Genomic DNA, 24,749 nt, shown 5'->3' with positions numbered 1-24,749 from the left:
AGTCGCTGTGTGAGTAGCGTTGTGTCTGCCTCTTTGTGCCCCCACACTGTGGAGAAGTGCGCTTCCAACTCGTCTGGTGGGATGGGACACATTTGGGAGGGGCCCTCAGCGATGAGACGGACTGCGCGGCGACGGTTGCGTCGGTACAGCGTCTGGATCTGCTGGGCATTGTTGGCGTTGACCTCGCGCCGGGGTCTTCCCTCCCCTGTGGTGGGCAGCTTGACTGTGCTTGCCACTGTGGTCATTGCGTCGTCTAGGATTTCTAGGAACTGGTCCCAGGCCTCCTCATTTGGCTCCAGCTTGAGCACGCGCTGCAGCTTTTTGGTGTGCTCGGCCAGCACAGAGCTGTCGTCAATTAGCGCGGCTGCTGGGACGGCTTCATCGCCCTCCTCTCCTCCTGCATCGTCGTCAGCCTGCGGACTCCCTCCCATGCTGGGGCATTCTTGCGAGAACAGCTGGGTGGGTGTGGCAGACCGGTCCGACTGGCTAGGAGTAGACCGCCTGCTGGCCTGCGGGAGAGGGGTGTTTGTTAGACGGGGGGTGCTCTGTTGGCTTTCCTCTCCGTCGCCACGTTCCGGGCTGCTGGGAGCTTGGGAGTTCTGCCGGCTCGCAGTGCCGCCTGATGCCGGTGTGGCTTGTGTTGGCAGCTGCCCCTCATTCTGCCCCTCGTCATCTCCTGGGGTGGTGCTTTGCTGGGAGCTGGCTGCACGCTGTCGCTTGGCCTCCTCTTTTTTGTGCCAAAGCGTGTGGTTGTGCAAACCCTTTCTAGAAGGGAAGGACGACGTGCATTCAGTGCACTGGAATCGTTGTTGTGTGGGGGCTGCGCTAGCCCTCCCATTGGCCAGGCAGGGGTGCGTTGTGGGCTTTGCACCTAGCGTGTCCCCACACAGGGCACAGACGTTGACCGTACGGCGAATTCGCATGCCGTGGTCTCCTTCGAGGTGCCTCTGCAGTGACTGACGCCTGTTCGTCCATGCAGCAGCAGAGTATGCTGACGTGCAGCCCGCCTCTGTGCACCTGAAAGGCTGAGGGGCTGGAAAGGAGATAAAGAGAGTATCTCCATCTCTGCGAGGTTGGTGCCCCTCATCTGGCGGTGGAGTGGGCGGGGTTTCAGGGGTCCGCGGAGTGGGTACCGGGATCCCGCTGTTGCGGCGCCTCGCAACTGGCGCCCTGTCGCTTGCCATTGTGGCGCTTCATCAGGTTCTGCTGATCCTGGTCATTCTGCCTCTGAGAGCAGGCAGCAAGCTGTTGCGAGCAGCGCCGAGGTTTGGCGGCCGCTCTGGGCAGAAGTGGTGCGAAGATTGGCACCAGCGACGGTTGCTTCAAAATGTGTGTTTGACACTACACCCTGAGCATCGCCGAAGCGCCAGGGTGCGCCATGTGGGCAGGTAGAGGCATTACAACACTTTAGAATTCATGACCAAAGCATCGCAACACCTCAAAACAACCATGCTTTTATGTGGCAGCACTACACTTCAAAACAACATGCCTTATGGGCAGGTAGAAGCATCACAACACTTTAGAATCCATGACTAGAGCATCGCAACACTTCAAAACAACCATGCAGGCATGCAGCGGCACAACACTTCAAAATAGCATGCCCATGCAACAGCAGCAGGTCCTCCAGGGCAGCAGGAATCCAAGAGGCAGCCAAGACGATCCGGGTGGCGATCCAAGCGGTGATCCAGGCGGCCGGCGCCTCCAAGATGGCGGCCGGTCAGCAGCGCAGCAGGTCCGAGGGGTCCGAGGGCAGCAGGTCCGAGTCCATGGCTTGTAGATGGTCCACCAAGATCAGGAGCTCTCAAAAAGAGCCCCCGAGGGTCAGGTAATATACCTAGACTACACTTTGATCTTAGCCAAAAGGCCGAGAAGCGATAACGTTAATCAAATTTCTAATTAGTCTCCGACGCGCAAAGACAGCACGAGCAAAATGGTGGCCACAAGGCGAGCCCAAACATTGAGAGCCGACACTCGCTCCGCGGCGGCCGTCGCCGCGCATCGAGCTTCACCGCAAGGCTCGCGGGCACGCGTTTATAGGTTTCTGCACGTTCCTCGCGCGCGCGACAGCTAGCGATTGGCAAAAAAGCTTGTCGCAAGCAGAAACGCGCTCGCCGAACGTGCACAGTGAAACGAGATTGCGGAAAGTCGTTAAGACACGACAGAGAGGCGCAGCGCGCGTCGCTTATCGTGAGCAAAGCACAAAAATCGACAACAGCCAACCCATTAAGAAAAGCAAAAAAAAAAAAAAAAAAAAACAAACAAACAAAAAAAAAAAAGGAAAACATTCGCAACCCGAGTGAACATGTCGACGAGCGGCCCAGGGTGTCGGCACGGGTTGGCACGCGCGTTCCAACGGCGATATGCGGAGCACACGCGGCTGCAAGGTCTTGGTGGCGGCGGAAAAAGCAGTGCACAGCCAGGTCGCACGCTTCTTTTAGTCGAGGAAGGCGCTCGGGGCAGCGATTGCGGAGATCCGACGCGTTTCTATGGCGTCGACCTGATACTGGTGCGGGACGGTTTGCTCGGGGAGGCGAGAGCGGTGGCAGCGACGAGACGCGGCCGGCGCTTTTCTCTCTCGGCCGCGGGACCCGTGGCGCCATCTGGCGGAGGCGCGGCACAACTCGTAGCACTCGGAAAAGATGCGGGGCCAACTAGCTGTGTGTCTGTGTGCGCGCGTGCCGCACCTGTATAAACAGATTGTCTCGATCGCGTAAAAGTAGTCCTCAAACACGGAGAAAGGCCCCATTGCCAGTGCGGTACAGGGGTCAGCCCGTGGCAGTTGCGCAAGCATCGGCACTTATTTTGCTTGACCTCTAAACTGCGCGAGCGCTTCAGACGCTGCAAGCGAGCGAGCGAGCGAGAGTGTGTGTGTGTGTGACAGAGAGAGATAGAGTGTTTTCGAGTATAGGACACAGCAGCGAAGCATTATGTATGGCAAGCAATGCCTACTGCAGCGATCATTTTGTATTTACCGTTGTGGTACTTTGCGCGCTGCGAGCAGACGCATGCACGCACGTAGTTGTTTTGGACGCCATTTCCGAGTTTTATATATAACACGATGTATACGAAACAAATACCCACCGCAAACACACCACGGCACCGAAAAGCAGCAGTGCGTCGCCTGCACCAGGCGGTGTATCGAGAAATGAACTTGAACACAGCGCCAGAGAATGTCGCGAAACGCGGCGCACAGCGTGCAGTGCTTTTTTTCCCTATAGTGGTTGTTTCTCTCATTTTGGATTTGATTACAGCCCCCCGAAGGGGGTCTTGGGCCGAACCCGGCAGCAGTGCAACGCCGGGACAACCCGCGGCGCCGGAGGAGCAAGCCCCTTCACGGCGCCAAATGGCAAAAATTAGTTTAATATCTTGAGTCCAAATAGGACTCGTATCAGATATTAAGCTGATAAGAACAGATGTAAAGAGAATTTATTACATCCTTGTTTCAAATACAAATACAAGATTGACATACTTCGAGTCACAAGGGTAACTTTTCCTTTTAAACACAACATTGCTTTAGCAACTGAAGCAAGAGATTCCGAGCGCAATAGCAGCTCACAACTAAAACAGCTCGGTTTCCAAAGGCTTACTCAGCACCGCTCTTAACGCAGAGCTGCGCATCAAAGCACACTGAGGAAAAAACATATCGCATTGTGCGCACGAAACAACTCAGTAATGCGCCGTTCGTACGTAGCTCACTGTACAAATCATATGTAAATAAACAAGGCAAGTGAGCGCCGTGGCGTCAACTAACTGACGATCCACGGTGTACAATTCTTTCCACGCAATAAACATTACGTTCTGGTTTCTATTTCCATTTGAGCCACGTTCGGCCAGCGACTGTCCGGTTTAAAAGCCTGACGGTCGCTGGCCCACGCTACTTCGCGCCGGCAAACCAGCCGGTTCTGCCGTGCATTCCAACAGATTACACATACATTTCGGTCTGTCGACCACCTCCCATTCAGTGCTCACACACTGTCAACCGCCAATGCTTGCCCCCCCAATACTGCGCGCAGGTTTTAGCACGCGCAGCCGACTCGTATGGTGGAGAATTCGATAACACACCACCAAAACACGCTACCGAAGCACGCTGAACTCGTTACTGAGCCGCGTGGATGTAGCCGCTTCAAACCGCGCGCCCTGTCCAAAGCCCCGCCTCCGCCGCTCATTATGCACGCTTTGCTGCACTTATGCATGCGCGTTGCCCTGGCCGTCGCAGACCACGCCGGTTTGTTTACATTCTCTTGCTCTGCTCGGCGCGCTATGTTTACGTTCGCTAGCGCGCCTTTCTACGTTCTGCTAGCGTTAGTAGGGCGCAACTGTTACTCGCAACTGGTTGTCCGTAACCTGGATGAAACGGGTCGACCAACGCCTGAGGAAGGCTTCTTCCCCGAGCGTGGCGAACTCCGTTTCAAGGTGCCGGATCAGTTGCGTTCGGACTTTCCACAACAGCGGAAACATAGCGCGCTGTGGTTGTGCGCGGAGCGACGCTACCCCCCTTCTTGTCCAGATGACGTACGCCCCCACACATGCCAAAAACAGTGTGAAGGCGTCGCGGGAACGCGTGTCGGCGCTTACCGTCACCCCGAACATTCGTTTCAACAGCCGCCAAAAGGTTTTGGCCACGCGACAGTCCTGGAGGGCGTGACCCAGGTTCTCCGTCTGACCGCATTGCGGACACCGGGCATTTCGGGTTACTCCCCATGCAGCCAATGTGTCTCCGGTTGGGAGAACCCCCCACCCTCGCTTCCAACCGAAGTCCCTCACCTCAGGGGGCAAAACCTGAGAGGTTAACTGTCGCCAGTTAATTCTTCCGGCCCTCTCGGCCTCCCCTTCCGCGAGAGACTTTACCGCTAGCTCTTCGCATAGTTTTGTGGGCCGCAACACCCTCCAATCTAGTTCCGGGGCGCTCTCCTGCAGCATCCTGAAGGCGCTGATGACGTGTTTATAGAAGGCCGGCGATTCCTCTGCCATGGGGCCAACTGCCCTGTCCCCAAAGAAGTCGCGCCGCGCCGTGCCCAGGAAATACTGCAGGAGAGCCCTGCCTCGAAATTCTGCGTCGTCCACCAAATCGGCGAAACCACGCAGAGCCAGTACCTTAAACATCGTGTGTAGGCAGGGAATCCCGAAGCCTCCCATCTTGCGAGGGAGACGAAGGAGAGCGCGTTTGACGCGCTCGGTCTTCCCTGCCCAGAAAAACGACCCGAACAGCTTGGCGAGCTTCCTTGCCACTCGCGTAGGAGGTCGGGCCACCCGAGCGACATAGAAGAACGCCGCCGCTACTGCCGAGTTAATTATGTAAGCCCGTTCGGACAGGCATAACGAAAACTCCGAGGCTACACTCAGTTTCTTCTCGGCGGCCGCCAACATCTCCCTCCAGAAATGCCCCGCCACCTCACCTGACGCGTGGAACACCACCCCCAAAACTCGAACGCCTGCCACCCATTCGACCCCGCCAGGCAGGTCGGACGCGAACGAGCCAAAGCGTAGCGCCTTGCTCTTGCCCCTGTTCAGCTGGGCACCCGACAGCTCGCTGTACTTCACAAACAGCCGTAAAAACGCTGCGAAGCTGTCCTCGTCCCGCAAGAACAGGGACACGTCGTCCGCATAGGCTGACACCTTGACCTGGCCCTGGCCGGGCAGGGGGAAGCCGCGGATGTCCGCGCTGTCCGAAACGCGTCTAAGTAGTGGGTCGATGCAGAGCACAAACAGGAGAGGAGACAGAGGGCAGCCCTGCCGAATGCCTCGAGTAACCTGTAAACGGGAGCCCAGCTGCCCATTTAAGAGCAGCCTGGAGGTCAGATTCGAATACAACAGTCCTATCAGTGCCACTGTCTCACGAGGGAAACCAAACGCGCGCAGCACGCCCAGCAAGTACCGGTGCTCCACCCGGTCGAAGGCTTTCGCCTGATCGACCGACACGAAGCAACCGGCGATGCCGCAACGCGTTGCAAACTCAAACAAATCCCTCGTGAGAGCCAGGGACGCAAAGACTGTCCTGCCAGGAACGTTGCCCGTTTGGGCCAGGCTAACAACCTCGGGCAAGACGAAACTGACACGCCTTGCTAAGATTGCGGCCACCAGCTTATAGTCCGCGTTTAGTAGACTAATCGGCCGGTAGCCGCTGGGGCTTGCCGGATCCCCACCCTCCTTAGCGAGTAGAATAACCCTCCCTTCGCTAAAGCTGCCAGGTTTCGTGCCCTCCGTCATTAGCCTGTTTATCATCTCCAGGAGTGGGTCGCGCACTACTGGGAAAAACTCCCTGTAAAAACCAACCGGGATTCCATCTGGGCCCGGCGCGGAAGCCGCGTTTGCGCTGCTGACCGCCTCCCATAGCTCAGCTGCCGAGACCGGCGCTACGAGCTGGGCCAGCGATTCCTGCGGTACACGCGGGAGATCCCCGAGGAAGTCTCGCAACCCACATTCGAAATCTGCGTCGTCAAGCGCTGACGCTCCTGACGTAAACAAACCTCGGAAGTAGCCCTCGAACACTCGCGTAATGTCTTCGCTCGACTCACTCAACTCTCCGCCTTCGAGTTTTACGTGGGGCACGCGCGCATGGCCCTGTCTATCTGTAGCAGCCACCTTGACATGTCTAAGGACCGCTGGGTCCGACACAGGCCTTCCCTGCACGTACGCGTGGCTAGCTGCCTGCGAGGACTGCCGCAGGAGTCGCTCGTACCTTGCCTGAAGGAGACCGACGTAATCGCGCATGGCGAAGGTGAGGTTGCCCCCGCCCTTTACGATACGCAGCCTCCTCAGCGTGGTGTTGAGCTCCTCCGTAATGCGCGCCTTCCTCTCCCGGCCCGCGCCTACCAGCAACTCGCGCCACCTGACCTTTCGAGCGTCCCACCCTTCGCTGCTCGCCTCGGATGCGTTCTGAGCCGCCAACGAGGCGCTGAGGCTCGCTACACTTAGGGGGTCCGTCAACAAGGCCAGGTCCATGCGCCACATGTCGTGGCGAGGTACGCTGGCGGCGCACTGTAGCCTGCACGAGAGCGGAAAGTGATCCGACACGCGCGGAGTCCCCTGCGGGAACGCGAGCACCTCGCAGCTAACCAGACAGCTCGTGAGCTCGGGGGGAAAATAAAACTTATCCAGCCGGCTACCCGCTATCCCCCTCGCCCACGTCGCCGCGAACTGGCTACCGTGCAAGTGCACCCACGCGTCTCGAAGGCGAAAGTTCGATACTAGCTCACAAAGTTCACGAGCACCACGATACGGCCTGCCCTGGCCCGGCCCGCGCACATCTCGTTGCGGGTCCAGCACACAGTTAAAATCCCCGACCAAAAAACAAGGGTAACTCTCCAACATAAACATATCGAGCGAACTAAAGAAACTAGAAGAAAGGTTGCGCTGCGCAGGCGCGTACACAACAACTGCGCGAACGCGACGCGAAAACAGATAAAAATCAACAGCCAAAGTGCGGCCGTCGAAACCAAAGATACAGTGGGCTCGGGTGCGCATGCTCGAGCGCATAAAAACGACGCCAACACCCGAAGCAACTGAGTCTGATAACGTAAAGAAAGCATCAACTGAAAAGCGCTCTTTAAACAAGGAAACATCGCGAGAAGTGCGAAAATTGCACTCCTGCAAGAAAAGAACGTCAACGTTTTGCGCCCTTGCGAAGTGCATAATCTCTCTTTGCTTGTCCGCGCTTCGAAAGCCTTGGGCATTCAAAGAAAGAAGGTGCACCAGCATTTGAATAATTAATGCGCTACTTATCGTTGACATACTTTTCTTTTCACAACCGAAGATAAACTAAACAGACTGGTCAGGGACTCGCAACTTCTTACTATTTTCGCCGGCGCTGTCCGAGTCGGCGGACGAGGGCAGGGCGCGTTTCGTTGGGTCGATGCGGGTATTGTTCGTGGTGTCCATTTGGGAATCGAGGGGCAGGTCGTCGGTCGTGCTGGGGTCCTTGGGGGCGGTTCCGGGCGTCGTCTGCGAGGCAGCCGGGGGCGGTGTTGCTGCAGGAGTGGCTGCGGCCGCTCCGCCCGGCTTGACTGCTTTCGCCGGCTTACTGTTACCACGCAAGGGGTTTGCGCGGCCGCGGGCTGGTAGGGGCGGCGCCGGTACCTCCTTCGAGGTCTCCCGGGCGCTTGCTGGCTCTGACGACGAGCTCGTCGTGGCCTCCGAGGTTGAAGCAGCAGCTAGGTCCCTTCGCTGGCTCTCGCTACTCGAAGCAAGGTCGTCGTCACTGTCTCCGAATGGGGAAAGCGGGGAGGGTGCCTCACCAAACACAAACGAGCTCGCTCCGTCGTCGGAGTCTCCGTCGTTCTCGTCAGGCTGTACCTTCCGCTCCACCTTGCTGTCCACCACCGCGTTCGCACCCGTAGCCGCCGCTGCGCTGTTCGGTAGAGCTGGGAAGTCGTGGAGTGCGGCCGCGTAGGACCGCGGTCGCAAACAGTCGGCCGTAGCGTGGTCGCCCTGGCACCGCCGACACCGCTCCGTGCACTCTTCAGCGCTGTGGCCAAACACACCACACCTCACACACCAGGGCACCTTGCAGTCAACTCCGCTGTGGCCCTGCTGCCCGCACCGCGAACAGACCCGCCGCACACCCTTATACTCACATTGTACCCTTTCCCCCTTCACACTGACGAAGTTGGGGACCGGTTTAGCCATCTCGAACTTCTCGAACTTAGCCATCTCGAACGCTTCTTTTAGTCGAGGAAGGCGCTCGGGGCAGCGATTGCGGAGATCCGACGCGTTTCTATGGCGTCGACCTGATACTGGTGCGGGACGGTTTGCTCGGGGAGGCGAGAGCGGTGGCAGCGACGAGACGCGGCCGGCGCTTTTCTCTCTCGGCCGCGGGACCCGTGGCGCCATCTGGCGGAGGCGCGGCACAACTCGTAGCACTCGGAAAAGATGCGGGGCCAACTAGCTGTGTGTCTGTGTGCGCGCGTGCCGCACCTGTATAAACAGATTGTCTCGATCGCGTAAAAGTAGTCCTCAAACACGGAGAAAGGCCCCATTGCCAGTGCGGTACAGGGGTCAGCCCGTGGCAGTTGCGCAAGCATCGGCACTTATTTTGCTTGACCTCTAAACTGCGCGAGCGCTTCAGACGCTGCAAGCGAGCGAGCGAGCGAGAGTGTGTGTGTGTGTGACAGAGAGAGATAGAGTGTTTTCGAGTATAGGACACAGCAGCGAAGCATTATGTATGGCAAGCAATGCCTACTGCAGCGATCATTTTGTATTTACCGTTGTGGTACTTTGCGCGCTGCGAGCAGACGCATGCACGCACGTAGTTGTTTTGGACGCCATTTCCGAGTTTTATATATAACACGATGTATACGAAACAAATACCCACCGCAAACACACCACGGCACCGAAAAGCAGCAGTGCGTCGCCTGCACCAGGCGGTGTATCGAGAAATGAACTTGAACACAGCGCCAGAGAATGTCGCGAAACGCGGCGCACAGCGTGCAGTGCTTTTTTTCCCTATAGTGGTTGTTTCTCTCATTTTGGATTTGATTACAGCCCCCCGAAGGGGGTCTTGGGCCGAACCCGGCAGCAGTGCAACGCCGGGACAACCCGCGGCGCCGGAGGAGCAAGCCCCTTCACGGCGCCAAATGGCAAAAATTAGTTTAATATCTTGAGTCCAAATAGGACTCGTATCAGATATTAAGCTGATAAGAACAGATACTACACTTTGATCTTAGCCAAAAGGCCGAGAAGCGATAACGTTAATCAAATTTCTAATTAGTCTCCGACGCGCAAAGACAGCACGAGCAAAATGGTGGCCACAAGGCGAGCCCAAACATTGAGAGCCGACACTCGCTCCGCGGCGGCCGTCGCCGCGCATCGAGCTTCACCGCAAGGCTCGCGGGCACGCGTTTATAGGTTTCTGCACGTTCCTCGCGCGCGCGACAGCTAGCGATTGGCAAAAAAGCTTGTCGCAAGCAGAAACGCGCTCGCCGAACGTGCACAGTGAAACGAGATTGCGGAAAGTCGTTAAGACACGACAGAGAGGCGCAGCGCGCGTCGCTTATCGTGAGCAAAGCACAAAAATCGACAACAGCCAACCCATTAAGAAAAGCAAAAAAAAAAAAAAAAAACAAACAAACAAAAAAAAAAAAAGGAAAACATTCGCAACCCGAGTGAACATGTCGACGAGCGGCCCAGGGTGTCGGCACGGGTTGGCACGCGCGTTCCAACGGCGATATGCGGAGCACACGCGGCTGCAAGGTCTTGGTGGCGGCGGAAAAAGCAGTGCACAGCCAGGTCGCACGCTTCTTTTAGTCGAGGAAGGCGCTCGGGGCAGCGATTGCGGAGATCCGACGCGTTTCTATGGCGTCGACCTGATACTGGTGCGGGACGGTTTGCTCGGGGAGGCGAGAGCGGTGGCAGCGACGAGACGCGGCCGGCGCTTTTCTCTCTCGGCCGCGGGACCCGTGGCGCCATCTGGCGGAGGCGCGGCACAACTCGTAGCACTCGGAAAAGATGCGGGGCCAACTAGCTGTGTGTCTGTGTGCGCGCGTGCCGCACCTGTATAAACAGATTGTCTCGATCGCGTAAAAGTAGTCCTCAAACACGGAGAAAGGCCCCATTGCCAGTGCGGTACAGGGGTCAGCCCGTGGCAGTTGCGCAAGCATCGGCACTTATTTTGCTTGACCTCTAAACTGCGCGAGCGCTTCAGACGCTGCAAGCGAGCGAGCGAGCGAGAGTGTGTGTGTGTGTGACAGAGAGAGATAGTGTTTTCGAGTATAGGACACAGCAGCGAAGCATTATGTATGGCAAGCAATGCCTACTGCAGCGATCATTTTGTATTTACCGTTGTGGTACTTTGCGCGCTGCGAGCAGACGCATGCACGCACGTAGTTGTTTTGGACGCCATTTCCGAGTTTTATATATAACACGATGTATACGAAACAAATACCCACCGCAAACACACCACGGCACCGAAAAGCAGCAGTGCGTCGCCTGCACCAGGCGGTGTATCGAGAAATGAACTTGAACACAGCGCCAGAGAATGTCGCGAAACGCGGCGCACAGCGTGCAGTGCTTTTTTTCCCTATAGTGGTTGTTTCTCTCATTTTGGATTTGATTACAGCCCCCCGAAGGGGGTCTTGGGCCGAACCCGGCAGCAGTGCAACGCCGGGACAACCCGCGGCGCCGGAGGAGCAAGCCCCTTCACGGCGCCAAATGGCAAAAATTAGTTTAATATCTTGAGTCCAAATAGGACTCGTATCAGATATTAAGCTGATAAGAACAGATGTAAAGAGAATTTATTACATCCTTGTTTCAAATACAAATACAAGATTGACATACTTCGAGTCACAAGGGTAACTTTTCCTTTTAAACACAACATTGCTTTAGCAACTGAAGCAAGAGATTCCGAGCGCAATAGCAGCTCACAACTAAAACAGCTCGGTTTCCAAAGGCTTACTCAGCACCGCTCTTAACGCAGAGCTGCGCATCAAAGCACACTGAGGAAAAAACATATCGCATTGTGCGCACGAAACAACTCAGTAATGCGCCGTTCGTACGTAGCTCACTGTACAAATCATATGTAAATAAACAAGGCAAGTGAGCGCCGTGGCGTCAACTAACTGACGATCCACGGTGTACAATTCTTTCCACGCAATAAACATTACGTTCTGGTTTCTATTTCCATTTGAGCCACGTTCGGCCAGCGACTGTCCGGTTTAAAAGCCTGACGGTCGCTGGCCCACGCTACTTCGCGCCGGCAAACCAGCCGGTTCTGCCGTGCATTCCAACAGATTACACATACATTTCGGTCTGTCGACCACCTCCCATTCAGTGCTCACACACTGTCAACCGCCAATGCTTGCCCCCCCAATACTGCGCGCAGGTTTTAGCACGCGCAGCCGACTCGTATGGTGGAGAATTCGATAACACACCACCAAAACACGCTACCGAAGCACGCTGAACTCGTTACTGAGCCGCGTGGATGTAGCCGCTTCAAACCGCGCGCCCTGTCCAAAGCCCCGCCTCCGCCGCTCATTATGCACGCTTTGCTGCACTTATGCATGCGCGTTGCCCTGGCCGTCGCAGACCACGCCGGTTTGTTTACATTCTCTTGCTCTGCTCGGCGCGCTATGTTTACGTTCGCTAGCGCGCCTTTCTACGTTCTGCTAGCGTTAGTAGGGCGCAACTGTTACTCGCAACTGGTTGTCCGTAACCTGGATGAAACGGGTCGACCAACGCCTGAGGAAGGCTTCTTCCCCGAGCGTGGCGAACTCCGTTTCAAGGTGCCGGATCAGTTGCGTTCGGACTTTCCACAACAGCGGAAACATAGCGCGCTGTGGTTGTGCGCGGAGCGACGCTACCCCCCTTCTTGTCCAGATGACGTACGCCCCCACACATGCCAAAAACAGTGTGAAGGCGTCGCGGGAACGCGTGTCGGCGCTTACCGTCACCCCGAACATTCGTTTCAACAGCCGCCAAAAGGTTTTGGCCACGCGACAGTCCTGGAGGGCGTGACCCAGGTTCTCCGTCTGACCGCATTGCGGACACCGGGCATTTCGGGTTACTCCCCATGCAGCCAATGTGTCTCCGGTTGGGAGAACCCCCCACCCTCGCTTCCAACCGAAGTCCCTCACCTCAGGGGGCAAAACCTGAGAGGTTAACTGTCGCCAGTTAATTCTTCCGGCCCTCTCGGCCTCCCCTTCCGCGAGAGACTTTACCGCTAGCTCTTCGCATAGTTTTGTGGGCCGCAACACCCTCCAATCTAGTTCCGGGGCGCTCTCCTGCAGCATCCTGAAGGCGCTGATGACGTGTTTATAGAAGGCCGGCGATTCCTCTGCCATGGGGCCAACTGCCCTGTCCCCAAAGAAGTCGCGCCGCGCCGTGCCCAGGAAATACTGCAGGAGAGCCCTGCCTCGAAATTCTGCGTCGTCCACCAAATCGGCGAAACCACGCAGAGCCAGTACCTTAAACATCGTGTGTAGGCAGGGAATCCCGAAGCCTCCCATCTTGCGAGGGAGACGAAGGAGAGCGCGTTTGACGCGCTCGGTCTTCCCTGCCCAGAAAAACGACCCGAACAGCTTGGCGAGCTTCCTTGCCACTCGCGTAGGAGGTCGGGCCACCCGAGCGACATAGAAGAACGCCGCCGCTACTGCCGAGTTAATTATGTAAGCCCGTTCGGACAGGCATAACGAAAACTCCGAGGCTACACTCAGTTTCTTCTCGGCGGCCGCCAACATCTCCCTCCAGAAATGCCCCGCCACCTCACCTGACGCGTGGAACACCACCCCCAAAACTCGAACGCCTGCCACCCATTCGACCCCGCCAGGCAGGTCGGACGCGAACGAGCCAAAGCGTAGCGCCTTGCTCTTGCCCCTGTTCAGCTGGGCACCCGACAGCTCGCTGTACTTCACAAACAGCCGTAAAAACGCTGCGAAGCTGTCCTCGTCCCGCAAGAACAGGGACACGTCGTCCGCATAGGCTGACACCTTGACCTGGCCCTGGCCGGGCAGGGGGAAGCCGCGGATGTCCGCGCTGTCCGAAACGCGTCTAAGTAGTGGGTCGATGCAGAGCACAAACAGGAGAGGAGACAGAGGGCAGCCCTGCCGAATGCCTCGAGTAACCTGTAAACGGGAGCCCAGCTGCCCATTTAAGAGCAGCCTGGAGGTCAGATTCGAATACAACAGTCCTATCAGTGCCACTGTCTCACGAGGGAAACCAAACGCGCGCAGCACGCCCAGCAAGTACCGGTGCTCCACCCGGTCGAAGGCTTTCGCCTGATCGACCGACACGAAGCAACCGGCGATGCCGCAACGCGTTGCAAACTCAAACAAATCCCTCGTGAGAGCCAGGGACGCAAAGACTGTCCTGCCAGGAACGTTGCCCGTTTGGGCCAGGCTAACAACCTCGGGCAAGACGAAACTGACACGCCTTGCTAAGATTGCGGCCACCAGCTTATAGTCCGCGTTTAGTAGACTAATCGGCCGGTAGCCGCTGGGGCTTGCCGGATCCCCACCCTCCTTAGCGAGTAGAATAACCCTCCCTTCGCTAAAGCTGCCAGGTTTCGTGCCCTCCGTCATTAGCCTGTTTATCATCTCCAGGAGTGGGTCGCGCACTACTGGGAAAAACTCCCTGTAAAAACCAACCGGGATTCCATCTGGGCCCGGCGCGGAAGCCGCGTTTGCGCTGCTGACCGCCTCCCATAGCTCAGCTGCCGAGACCGGCGCTACGAGCTGGGCCAGCGATTCCTGCGGTACACGCGGGAGATCCCCGAGGAAGTCTCGCAACCCACATTCGAAATCTGCGTCGTCAAGCGCTGACGCTCCTGACGTAAACAAACCTCGGAAGTAGCCCTCGAACACTCGCGTAATGTCTTCGCTCGACTCACTCAACTCTCCGCCTTCGAGTTTTACGTGGGGCACGCGCGCATGGCCCTGTCTATCTGTAGCAGCCACCTTGACATGTCTAAGGACCGCTGGGTCCGACACAGGCCTTCCCTGCACGTACGCGTGGCTAGCTGCCTGCGAGGACTGCCGCAGGAGTCGCTCGTACCTTGCCTGAAGGAGACCGACGTAATCGCGCATGGCGAAGGTGAGGTTGCCCCCGCCCTTTACGATACGCAGCCTCCTCAGCGTGGTGTTGAGCTCCTCCGTAATGCGCGCCTTCCTCTCCCGGCCCGCGCCTACCAGCAACTCGCGCCACCTGACCTTTCGAGCGTCCCACCCTTCGCTGCTCGCCTCGGATGCGTTCTGAGCCGCCAACGAGGCGCTGAGGCTCGCTACACTTAGGGGGTCCGTCAACAAGGCCAGGTCCATGCGCCACATGTCGTGGCGAGGTACGCTGGCGGCGCACTGTAGCCTGCACGAGAGCGGAAAGTGATCCGACACGCGCGGAGTCCCCTGCGGGAACGCGAGCACCTCGCAGCTAACCAGACAGCTCGTGAGCTCGGGGGGAAAATAAAACTTATCCAGCCGGCTACCCGCTATCCCCCTCGCCCACGTCGCCGCGAACTGGCTACCGTGCAAGTGCACCCACGCGTCTCGAAGGCGAAAGTTCGATACTAGCTCACAAAGTTCACGAGCACCACGATACGGCCTGCCCTGGCCCGGCCCGCGCACATCTCGTTGCGGGTCCAGCACACAGTTAAAATCCCCGACCAAAAAACAAGGGTAACTCTCCAACATAAACATATCGAGCGAACTAAAGAAACTAGAAGAAAGGTTGCGCTGCGCAGGCGCGTACACAACAACTGCGCGAACGCGACGCGAAAACAGATAAAAATCAACAGCCAAAGTGCGGCCGTCGAAACCAAAGATACAGTGGGCTCGGGTGCGCATGCTCGAGCGCATAAAAACGACGCCAACACCCGAAGCAACTGAGTCTGATAACGTAAAGAAAGCATCAACTGAAAAGCGCTCTTTAAACAAGGAAACATCGCGAGAAGTGCGAAAATTGCACTCCTGCAAGAAAAGAACGTCAACGTTTTGCGCCCTTGCGAAGTGCATAATCTCTCTTTGCTTGTCCGCGCTTCGAAAGCCTTGGGCATTCAAAGAAAGAAGGTGCACCAGCATTTGAATAATTAATGCGCTACTTATCGTTGACATACTTTTCTTTTCACAACCGAAGATAAACTAAACAGACTGGTCAGGGACTCGCAACTTCTTACTATTTTCGCCGGCGCTGTCCGAGTCGGCGGACGAGGGCAGGGCGCGTTTCGTTGGGTCGATGCGGGTATTGTTCGTGGTGTCCATTTGGGAATCGAGGGGCAGGTCGTCGGTCGTGCTGGGGTCCTTGGGGGCGGTTCCGGGCGTCGTCTGCGAGGCAGCCGGGGGCGGTGTTGCTGCAGGAGTGGCTGCGGCCGCTCCGCCCGGCTTGACTGCTTTCGCCGGCTTACTGTTACCACGCAAGGGGTTTGCGCGGCCGCGGGCTGGTAGGGGCGGCGCCGGTACCTCCTTCGAGGTCTCCCGGGCGCTTGCTGGCTCTGACGACGAGCTCGTCGTGGCCTCCGAGGTTGAAGCAGCAGCTAGGTCCCTTCGCTGGCTCTCGCTACTCGAAGCAAGGTCGTCGTCACTGTCTCCGAATGGGGAAAGCGGGGAGGGTGCCTCACCAAACACAAACGAGCTCGCTCCGTCGTCGGAGTCTCCGTCGTTCTCGTCAGGCTGTACCTTCCGCTCCACCTTGCTGTCCACCACCGCGTTCGCACCCGTAGCCGCCGCTGCGCTGTTCGGTAGAGCTGGGAAGTCGTGGAGTGCGGCCGCGTAGGACCGCGGTCGCAAACAGTCGGCCGTAGCGTGGTCGCCCTGGCACCGCCGACACCGCTCCGTGCACTCTCCAGCGCTGTGGCCAAACACACCACACCTCACACACCAGGGCACCTTGCAGTCAACTCCGCTGTGGCCCTGCTGCCCGCACCGCGAACAGACCCGCCGCACACCCTTATACTCACATTGTACCCTTTCCCCCTTCACACTGACGAAGTTGGGGACCGGTTTAGCCATCTCGAACTTCTCGAACTTAGCCATCTCGAACGCTTCTTTTAGTCGAGGAAGGCGCTCGGGGCAGCGATTGCGGAGATCCGACGCGTTTCTATGGCGTCGACCTGATACTGGTGCGGGACGGTTTGCTCGGGGAGGCGAGAGCGGTGGCAGCGACGAGACGCGGCCGGCGCTTTTCTCTCTCGGCCGCGGGACCCGTGGCGCCATCTGGCGGAGGCGCGGCACAACTCGTAGCACTCGGAAAAGATGCGGGGCCAACTAGCTGTGTGTCTGTGTGCGCGCGTGCCGCACCTGTATAAACAGATTGTCTCGATCGCGTAAAAGTAGTCCTCAAACACGGAGAAAGGCCCCATTGCCAGTGCGGTACAGGGGTCAGCCCGTGGCAGTTGCGCAAGCATCGGCACTTATTTTGCTTGACCTCTAAACTGCGCGAGCGCTTCAGACGCTGCAAGCGAGCGAGCGAGCGAGAGTGTGTGTGTGTGTGACAGAGAGAGATAGAGTGTTTTCGAGTATAGGACACAGCAGCGAAGCATTATGTATGGCAAGCAATGCCTACTGCAGCGATCATTTTGTATTTACCGTTGTGGTACTTTGCGCGCTGCGAGCAGACGCATGCACGCACGTAGTTGTTTTGGACGCCATTTCCGAGTTTTATATATAACACGATGTATACGAAACAAATACCCACCGCAAACACACCACGGCACCGAAAAGCAGCAGTGCGTCGCCTGCACCAGGCGGTGTATCGAGAAATGAACTTGAACACAGCGCCAGAGAATGTCGCGAAACGCGGCGCACAGCGTGCAGTGCTTTTTTTCCCTATAGTGGTTGTTTCTCTCATTTTGGATTTGATTACAGCCCCCCGAAGGGGGTCTTGGGCCGAACCCGGCAGCAGTGCAACGCCGGGACAACCCGCGGCGCCGGAGGAGCAAGCCCCTTCACGGCGCCAAATGGCAAAAATTAGTTTAATATCTTGAGTCCAAATAGGACTCGTATCAGATATTAAGCTGATAAGAACAGATACTACACTTTGATCTTAGCCAAAAGGCCGAGAAGCGATAACGTTAATCAAATTTCTAATTAGTCTCCGACGCGCAAAGACAGCACGAGCAAAATGGTGGCCACAAGGCGAGCCCAAACATTGAGAGCCGACACTCGCTCCGCGGCGGCCGTCGCCGCGCATCGAGCTTCACCGCAAGGCTCGCGGGCACGCGTTTATAGGTTTCTGCACGTTCCTCGCGCGCGCGACAGCTAGCGATTGGCAAAAAAGCTTGTCGCAAGCAGAAACGCGCTCGCCGAACGTGCACAGTGAAACGAGATTGCGGAAAGTCGTTAAGACACGACAGAGAGGCGCAGCGCGCGTCGCTTATCGTGAGCAAAGCACAAAAATCGACAACAGCCAACCCATTAAGAAAAGCAAAAAAAAAAAAAAAAAAAACAAACAAACAAAAAAAAAAAAAGGAAAACATTCGCAACCCGAGTGAACATGTCGACGAGCGGCCCAGGGTGTCGGCACGGGTTGGCACGCGCGTTCCAACGGCGATATGCGGAGCACACGCGGCTGCAAGGTCTTGGTGGCGGCGGAAAAAGCAGTGCACAGCCAGGTCGCACGCTTCTTTTAGTCGAGGAAGGCGCTCGGGGCAGCGATTGCGGAGATCCGACGCGTTTCTATGGCGTCGACCTGATACTGGTGCGGGACGGTTTGCTCGGGGAGGCGAGAGCGGTGGCAGCGACGAGACGCGGCCGGCGCTTTTCTCTCTCGGCCGCGGGACCCGTGGCGCCATCTGGCGGAGGCGCGGCACAACTCGTAGCACTCGGAAAAGATGCGGGGCCAACTAGCTGTGTGTCTGTGTGCGCGCGTGCCGCACCTGTATAAACAGATTGTCTCGATCGCGTAAAAGTAGTCCTCAAACACGGAGAAAGGCCCCATTGCCAGTGCGGTACAGGGGTCAGCCCGTGGCAGTTGCGCAAGCATCGGCACTTATTTTGCTTGACCTCTAAACTGCGCGAGCGCTTCAGACGCTGCAAGCGAGCGAGCGAGCGAGAGTGTGTGTGTGTGTGACAGAGAGAGATAGAGTGTTTTCGAGTATAGGACACAGCAGCGAAGCATTATGTATGGCAAGCAATGCCTACTGCAGCGATCATTTTGTATTTACCGTTGTGGTACTTTGCGCGCTGCGAGCAGACGCATGCACGCACGTAGTTGTTTTGGACGCCATTTCCGAGTTTTATATATAACACGATGTATACGAAACAAATACCCACCGCAAACACACCACGGCACCGAAAAGCAGCAGTGCGTCGCCTGCACCAGGCGGTGTATCGAGAAATGAACTTGAACACAGCGCCAGAGAATGTCGCGAAACGCGGCGCACAGCGTGCAGTGCTTTTTTTCCCTATAGTGGTTGTTTCTCTCATTTTGGATTTGATTACAGCCCCCCGAAGGGGGTCTTGGGCCGAACCCGGCAGCAGTGCAACGCCGGGACAACCCGCGGCGCCGGAGGAGCAAGCCCCTTCACGGCGCCAAATGGCAAAAATTAGTTTAATATCTTGAGTCCAAATAGGACTCGTATCAGATATTAAGCTGATAAGAACAGATACTACACTTTGATCTTAGCCAAAAGGCCGAGAAGCGATAACGTTAATCAAATTTCTAATTAGTCTCCGACGCGCAAAGACAGCACGAGCAAAATGGTGGCCACAAGGCGAGCCCAAACATTGAGAGCCGACACTCGCTCCGCGGCGGCCGTCGCCGCGCATCGAGCTTCACCGCAAGGCTCGCGGGCACGCGTTTATAGGTTTCTGCACGTTCCTCGCGCGCGCGACAGCTAGCGATTGGCAAAAAAGCTTGTCGCAAGCAGAAACGCGCTCGCCGAACGTGCACAGTGAAACGAGATTGCGGAAAGTCGTTAAGACACGACAGAGAGGCGCAGCGCGCGTCGCTTATCGTGAGCAAAGCACAAAAATCGACAACAGCCAACCCATTAAGAAAAGCAAAAAAAAAAAAAAAAAAACAAACAAACAAAAAAAAAAAAAAAGGAAAACATTCGCAACCCGAGTGAACATGTCGACGAGCGGCCCAGGGTGTCGGCACGGGTTGGCACGCGCGTTCCAACGGCGATATGCGGAGCACACGCGGCTGCAAGGTCTTGGTGGCGGCGGAAAAAGCAGTGCACAGCCAGGTCGCACGCTTCTTTTAGTCGAGGAAGGCGCTCGGGGCAGCGATTGCGGAGATCCGACGCGTTTCTATGGCGTCGACCTGATACTGGTGCGGGACGGTTTGCTCGGGGAGGCGAGAGCGGTGGCAGCGACGAGACGCGGCCGGCGCTTTTCTCTCTCGGCCGCGGGACCCGTGGCGCCATCTGGCGGAGGCGCGGCACAACTCGTAGCACTCGGAAAAGATGCGGGGCCAACTAGCTGTGTGTCTGTGTGCGCGCGTGCCGCACCTGTATAAACAGATTGTCTCGATCGCGTAAAAGTAGTCCTCAAACACGGAGAAAGGCCCCATTGCCAGTGCGGTACAGGGGTCAGCCCGTGGCAGTTGCGCAAGCATCGGCACTTATTTTGCTTGACCTCTAAACTGCGCGAGCGCTTCAGACGCTGCAAGCGAGCGAGCGAGCGAGAGTGTGTGTGTGTGTGACAGAGAGAGATAGAGTGTTTTCGAGTATAGGACACAGCAGCGAAGCATTATGTATGGCAAGCAATGCCTACTGCAGCGATCATTTTGTATTTACCGTTGTGGTACTTTGCGCGCTGCGAGCAGACGCATGCACGCACGTAGTTGTTTTGGACGCCATTTCCGAGTTTTATATATAACACGATGTATACGAAACAAATACCCACCGCAAACACACCACGGCACCGAAAAGCAGCAGTGCGTCGCCTGCACCAGGCGGTGTATCGAGAAATGAACTTGAACACAGCGCCAGAGAATGTCGCGAAACGCGGCGCACAGCGTGCAGTGCTTTTTTTCCCTATAGTGGTTGTTTCTCTCATTTTGGATTTGATTACAGCCCCCCGAAGGGGGTCTTGGGCCGAACCCGGCAGCAGTGCAACGCCGGGACAACCCGCGGCGCCGGAGGAGCAAGCCCCTTCACGGCGCCAAATGGCAAAAATTAGTTTAATATCTTGAGTCCAAATAGGACTCGTATCAGATATTAAGCTGATAAGAACAGATACTACACTTTGATCTTAGCCAAAAGGCCGAGAAGCGATAACGTTAATCAAATTTCTAATTAGTCTCCGACGCGCAAAGACAGCACGAGCAAAATGGTGGCCACAAGGCGAGCCCAAACATTGAGAGCCGACACTCGCTCCGCGGCGGCCGTCGCCGCGCATCGAGCTTCACCGCAAGGCTCGCGGGCACGCGTTTATAGGTTTCTGCACGTTCCTCGCGCGCGCGACAGCTAGCGATTGGCAAAAAAGCTTGTCGCAAGCAGAAACGCGCTCGCCGAACGTGCACAGTGAAACGAGATTGCGGAAAGTCGTTAAGACACGACAGAGAGGCGCAGCGCGCGTCGCTTATCGTGAGCAAAGCACAAAAATCGACAACAGCCAACCCATTAAGAAAAGCAAAAAAAAAAAAAAAAAACAAACAAACAAAAAAAAAAAAAAAGGAAAACATTCGCAACCCGAGTGAACATGTCGACGAGCGGCCCAGGGTGTCGGCACGGGTTGGCACGCGCGTTCCAACGGCGATATGCGGAGCACACGCGGCTGCAAGGTCTTGGTGGCGGCGGAAAAAGCAGTGCACAGCCAGGTCGCACGCTTCTTTTAGTCGAGGAAGGCGCTCGGGGCAGCGATTGCGGAGATCCGACGCGTTTCTATGGCGTCGACCTGATACTGGTGCGGGACGGTTTGCTCGGGGAGGCGAGAGCGGTGGCAGCGACGAGACGCGGCCGGCGCTTTTCTCTCTCGGCCGCGGGACCCGTGGCGCCATCTGGCGGAGGCGCGGCACAACTCGTAGCACTCGGAAAAGATGCGGGGCCAACTAGCTGTGTGTCTGTGTGCGCGCGTGCCGCACCTGTATAAACAGATTGTCTCGATCGCGTAAAAGTAGTCCTCAAACACGGAGAAAGGCCCCATTGCCAGTGCGGTACAGGGGTCAGCCCGTGGCAGTTGCGCAAGCATCGGCACTTATTTTGCTTGACCTCTAAACTGCGCGAGCGCTTCAGACGCTGCAAGCGAGCGAGCGAGCGAGAGTGTGTGTGTGTGTGACAGAGAGAGATAGAGTGTTTTCGAGTATAGGACACAGCAGCGAAGCATTATGTATGGCAAGCAATGCCTACTGCAGCGATCATTTTGTATTTACCGTTGTGGTACTTTGCGCGCTGCGAGCAGACGCATGCACGCACGTAGTTGTTTTGGACGCCATTTCCGAGTTTTATATATAACACGATGTATACGAAACAAATACCCACCGCAAACACACCACGGCACCGAAAAGCAGCAGTGCGTCGCCTGCACCAGGCGGTGTATCGAGAAATGAACTTGAACACAGCGCCAGAGAATGTCGCGAAACGCGGCGCACAGCGTGCAGTGCTTTTTTTCCCTATAGTGGTTGTTTCTCTCATTTTGGATTTGATTACAGCCCCCCGAAGGGGGTCTTGGGCCGAACCCGGCAGCAGTGCAACGCCGGGACAACCCGCGGCGCCGGAGGAGCAAGCCCCTTCACGGCGCCAAATGGCAAAAATTAGTTTAATATCTTGAGTCCAAATAGGACTCGTATCAGATATTAAGCTGATAAGAACAGATACTACACTTTGATCTTAGCCAAAAGGCCGAGAAGCGATAACGTTAATCAAATTTCTAATTAGTCTCCGACGCGCAAAGACAGCACGAGCAAAATGGTGGCCACAAGGCGAGCCCAAACATTGAGAGCCGACACTCGCTCCGCGGCGGCCGTCGCCGCGCATCGAGCTTCACCGCAAGGCTCGCGGGCACGCGTTTATAGGTTTCTGCACGTTCCTCGCGCGCGCGACAGCTAGCGATTGGCAAAAAAGCTTGTCGCAAGCAGAAACGCGCTCGCCGAACGTGCACAGTGAAACGAGATTGCGGAAAGTCGTTAAGACACGACAGAGAGGCGCAGCGCGCGTCGCTTATCGTGAGCAAAGCACAAAAATCGACAACAGCCAACCCATTAAGAAAAGCAAAAAAAAAAAAAAAAAAACAAACAAACAAAAAAAAAAAAAAAGGAAAACATTCGCAACCCGAGTGAACATGTCGACGAGCGGCCCAGGGTGTCGGCACGGGTTGGCACGCGCGTTCCAACGGCGATATGCGGAGCACACGCGGCTGCAAGGTCTTGGTGGCGGCGGAAAAAGCAGTGCACAGCCAGGTCGCACGCTTCTTTTAGTCGAGGAAGGCGCTCGGGGCAGCGATTGCGGAGATCCGACGCGTTTCTATGGCGTCGACCTGATACTGGTGCGGGACGGTTTGCTCGGGGAGGCGAGAGCGGTGGCAGCGACGAGACGCGGCCGGCGCTTTTCTCTCTCGGCCGCGGGACCCGTGGCGCCATCTGGCGGAGGCGCGGCACAACTCGTAGCACTCGGAAAAGATGCGGGGCCAACTAGCTGTGTGTCTGTGTGCGCGCGTGCCGCACCTGTATAAACAGATTGTCTCGATCGCGTAAAAGTAGTCCTCAAACACGGAGAAAGGCCCCATTGCCAGTGCGGTACAGGGGTCAGCCCGTGGCAGTTGCGCAAGCATCGGCACTTATTTTGCTTGACCTCTAAACTGCGCGAGCGCTTCAGACGCTGCAAGCGAGCGAGCGAGCGAGAGTGTGTGTGTGTGTGACAGAGAGAGATAGAGTGTTTTCGAGTATAGGACACAGCAGCGAAGCATTATGTATGGCAAGCAATGCCTACTGCAGCGATCATTTTGTATTTACCGTTGTGGTACTTTGCGCGCTGCGAGCAGACGCATGCACGCACGTAGTTGTTTTGGACGCCATTTCCGAGTTTTATATATAACACGATGTATACGAAACAAATACCCACCGCAAACACACCACGGCACCGAAAAGCAGCAGTGCGTCGCCTGCACCAGGCGGTGTATCGAGAAATGAACTTGAACACAGCGCCAGAGAATGTCGCGAAACGCGGCGCACAGCGTGCAGTGCTTTTTTTCCCTATAGTGGTTGTTTCTCTCATTTTGGATTTGATTACAGCCCCCCGAAGGGGGTCTTGGGCCGAACCCGGCAGCAGTGCAACGCCGGGACAACCCGCGGCGCCGGAGGAGCAAGCCCCTTCACGGCGCCAAATGGCAAAAATTAGTTTAATATCTTGAGTCCAAATAGGACTCGTATCAGATATTAAGCTGATAAGAACAGATACTACACTTTGATCTTAGCCAAAAGGCCGAGAAGCGATAACGTTAATCAAATTTCTAATTAGTCTCCGACGCGCAAAGACAGCACGAGCAAAATGGTGGCCACAAGGCGAGCCCAAACATTGAGAGCCGACACTCGCTCCGCGGCGGCCGTCGCCGCGCATCGAGCTTCACCGCAAGGCTCGCGGGCACGCGTTTATAGGTTTCTGCACGTTCCTCGCGCGCGCGACAGCTAGCGATTGGCAAAAAAGCTTGTCGCAAGCAGAAACGCGCTCGCCGAACGTGCACAGTGAAACGAGATTGCGGAAAGTCGTTAAGACACGACAGAGAGGCGCAGCGCGCGTCGCTTATCGTGAGCAAAGCACAAAAATCGACAACAGCCAACCCATTAAGAAAAGCAAAAAAAAAAAAAAAAAAACAAACAAACAAAAAAAAAAAAAAAGGAAAACATTCGCAACCCGAGTGAACATGTCGACGAGCGGCCCAGGGTGTCGGCACGGGTTGGCACGCGCGTTCCAACGGCGATATGCGGAGCACACGCGGCTGCAAGGTCTTGGTGGCGGCGGAAAAAGCAGTGCACAGCCAGGTCGCACGCTTCTTTTAGTCGAGGAAGGCGCTCGGGGCAGCGATTGCGGAGATCCGACGCGTTTCTATGGCGTCGACCTGATACTGGTGCGGGACGGTTTGCTCGGGGAGGCGAGAGCGGTGGCAGCGACGAGACGCGGCCGGCGCTTTTCTCTCTCGGCCGCGGGACCCGTGGCGCCATCTGGCGGAGGCGCGGCACAACTCGTAGCACTCGGAAAAGATGCGGGGCCAACTAGCTGTGTGTCTGTGTGCGCGCGTGCCGCACCTGTATAAACAGATTGTCTCGATCGCGTAAAAGTAGTCCTCAAACACGGAGAAAGGCCCCATTGCCAGTGCGGTACAGGGGTCAGCCCGTGGCAGTTGCGCAAGCATCGGCACTTATTTTGCTTGACCTCTAAACTGCGCGAGCGC

General features: G+C 56.6%; 6 non-coding genes and 2 pseudogenes across 6 annotated transcripts; all 8 read right to left on the bottom strand.

The window, feature by feature from the left end:
* Positions 1-3,262: 3,262 nt before the first annotated feature.
* Positions 3,263-3,430, bottom strand: LOC144150305 (U2 spliceosomal RNA; annotated as a pseudogene).
* Positions 3,431-9,491: 6,061 nt separating this feature from the next.
* On the bottom strand, positions 9,492-9,682 carry LOC144150291 (U2 spliceosomal RNA). The gene has a single exon (XR_013318486.1). It is a non-coding gene; the product is annotated as a U2 spliceosomal RNA (small nuclear RNA).
* Positions 9,683-11,064: 1,382 nt separating this feature from the next.
* On the bottom strand, positions 11,065-11,232 carry LOC144150303 (U2 spliceosomal RNA; annotated as a pseudogene).
* Positions 11,233-17,293: 6,061 nt separating this feature from the next.
* On the bottom strand, positions 17,294-17,484 carry LOC144150290 (U2 spliceosomal RNA). The gene has a single exon (XR_013318485.1). It is a non-coding gene; the product is annotated as a U2 spliceosomal RNA (small nuclear RNA).
* Positions 17,485-18,870: 1,386 nt separating this feature from the next.
* Positions 18,871-19,061, bottom strand: LOC144150289 (U2 spliceosomal RNA). Its single transcript, XR_013318484.1, has one exon. It is a non-coding gene; the product is annotated as a U2 spliceosomal RNA (small nuclear RNA).
* Positions 19,062-20,448: 1,387 nt separating this feature from the next.
* On the bottom strand, positions 20,449-20,639 carry LOC144150288 (U2 spliceosomal RNA). Its single transcript, XR_013318483.1, has one exon. It is a non-coding gene; the product is annotated as a U2 spliceosomal RNA (small nuclear RNA).
* Positions 20,640-22,025: 1,386 nt separating this feature from the next.
* On the bottom strand, positions 22,026-22,216 carry LOC144150287 (U2 spliceosomal RNA). Its single transcript, XR_013318482.1, has one exon. It is a non-coding gene; the product is annotated as a U2 spliceosomal RNA (small nuclear RNA).
* A 1,387-nt stretch (positions 22,217-23,603) lies between these two features.
* Positions 23,604-23,794, bottom strand: LOC144150286 (U2 spliceosomal RNA). Its single transcript, XR_013318481.1, has one exon. It is a non-coding gene; the product is annotated as a U2 spliceosomal RNA (small nuclear RNA).
* Between the last annotated feature and the right edge of the window lie 955 nt (positions 23,795-24,749).

This window comes from Haemaphysalis longicornis, unplaced genomic scaffold (assembly GCF_048455015.1).
Source record: "Haemaphysalis longicornis isolate Haplotype H1 unplaced genomic scaffold, Haemaphysalis longicornis Haplotype H1 scaffold_8, whole genome shotgun sequence".
In the NCBI taxonomy this organism is placed as follows: Eukaryota; Metazoa; Arthropoda; class Arachnida; order Ixodida; family Ixodidae; genus Haemaphysalis; species Haemaphysalis longicornis.
This window is presented reverse-complemented; position numbering and strand designations above follow the sequence as displayed.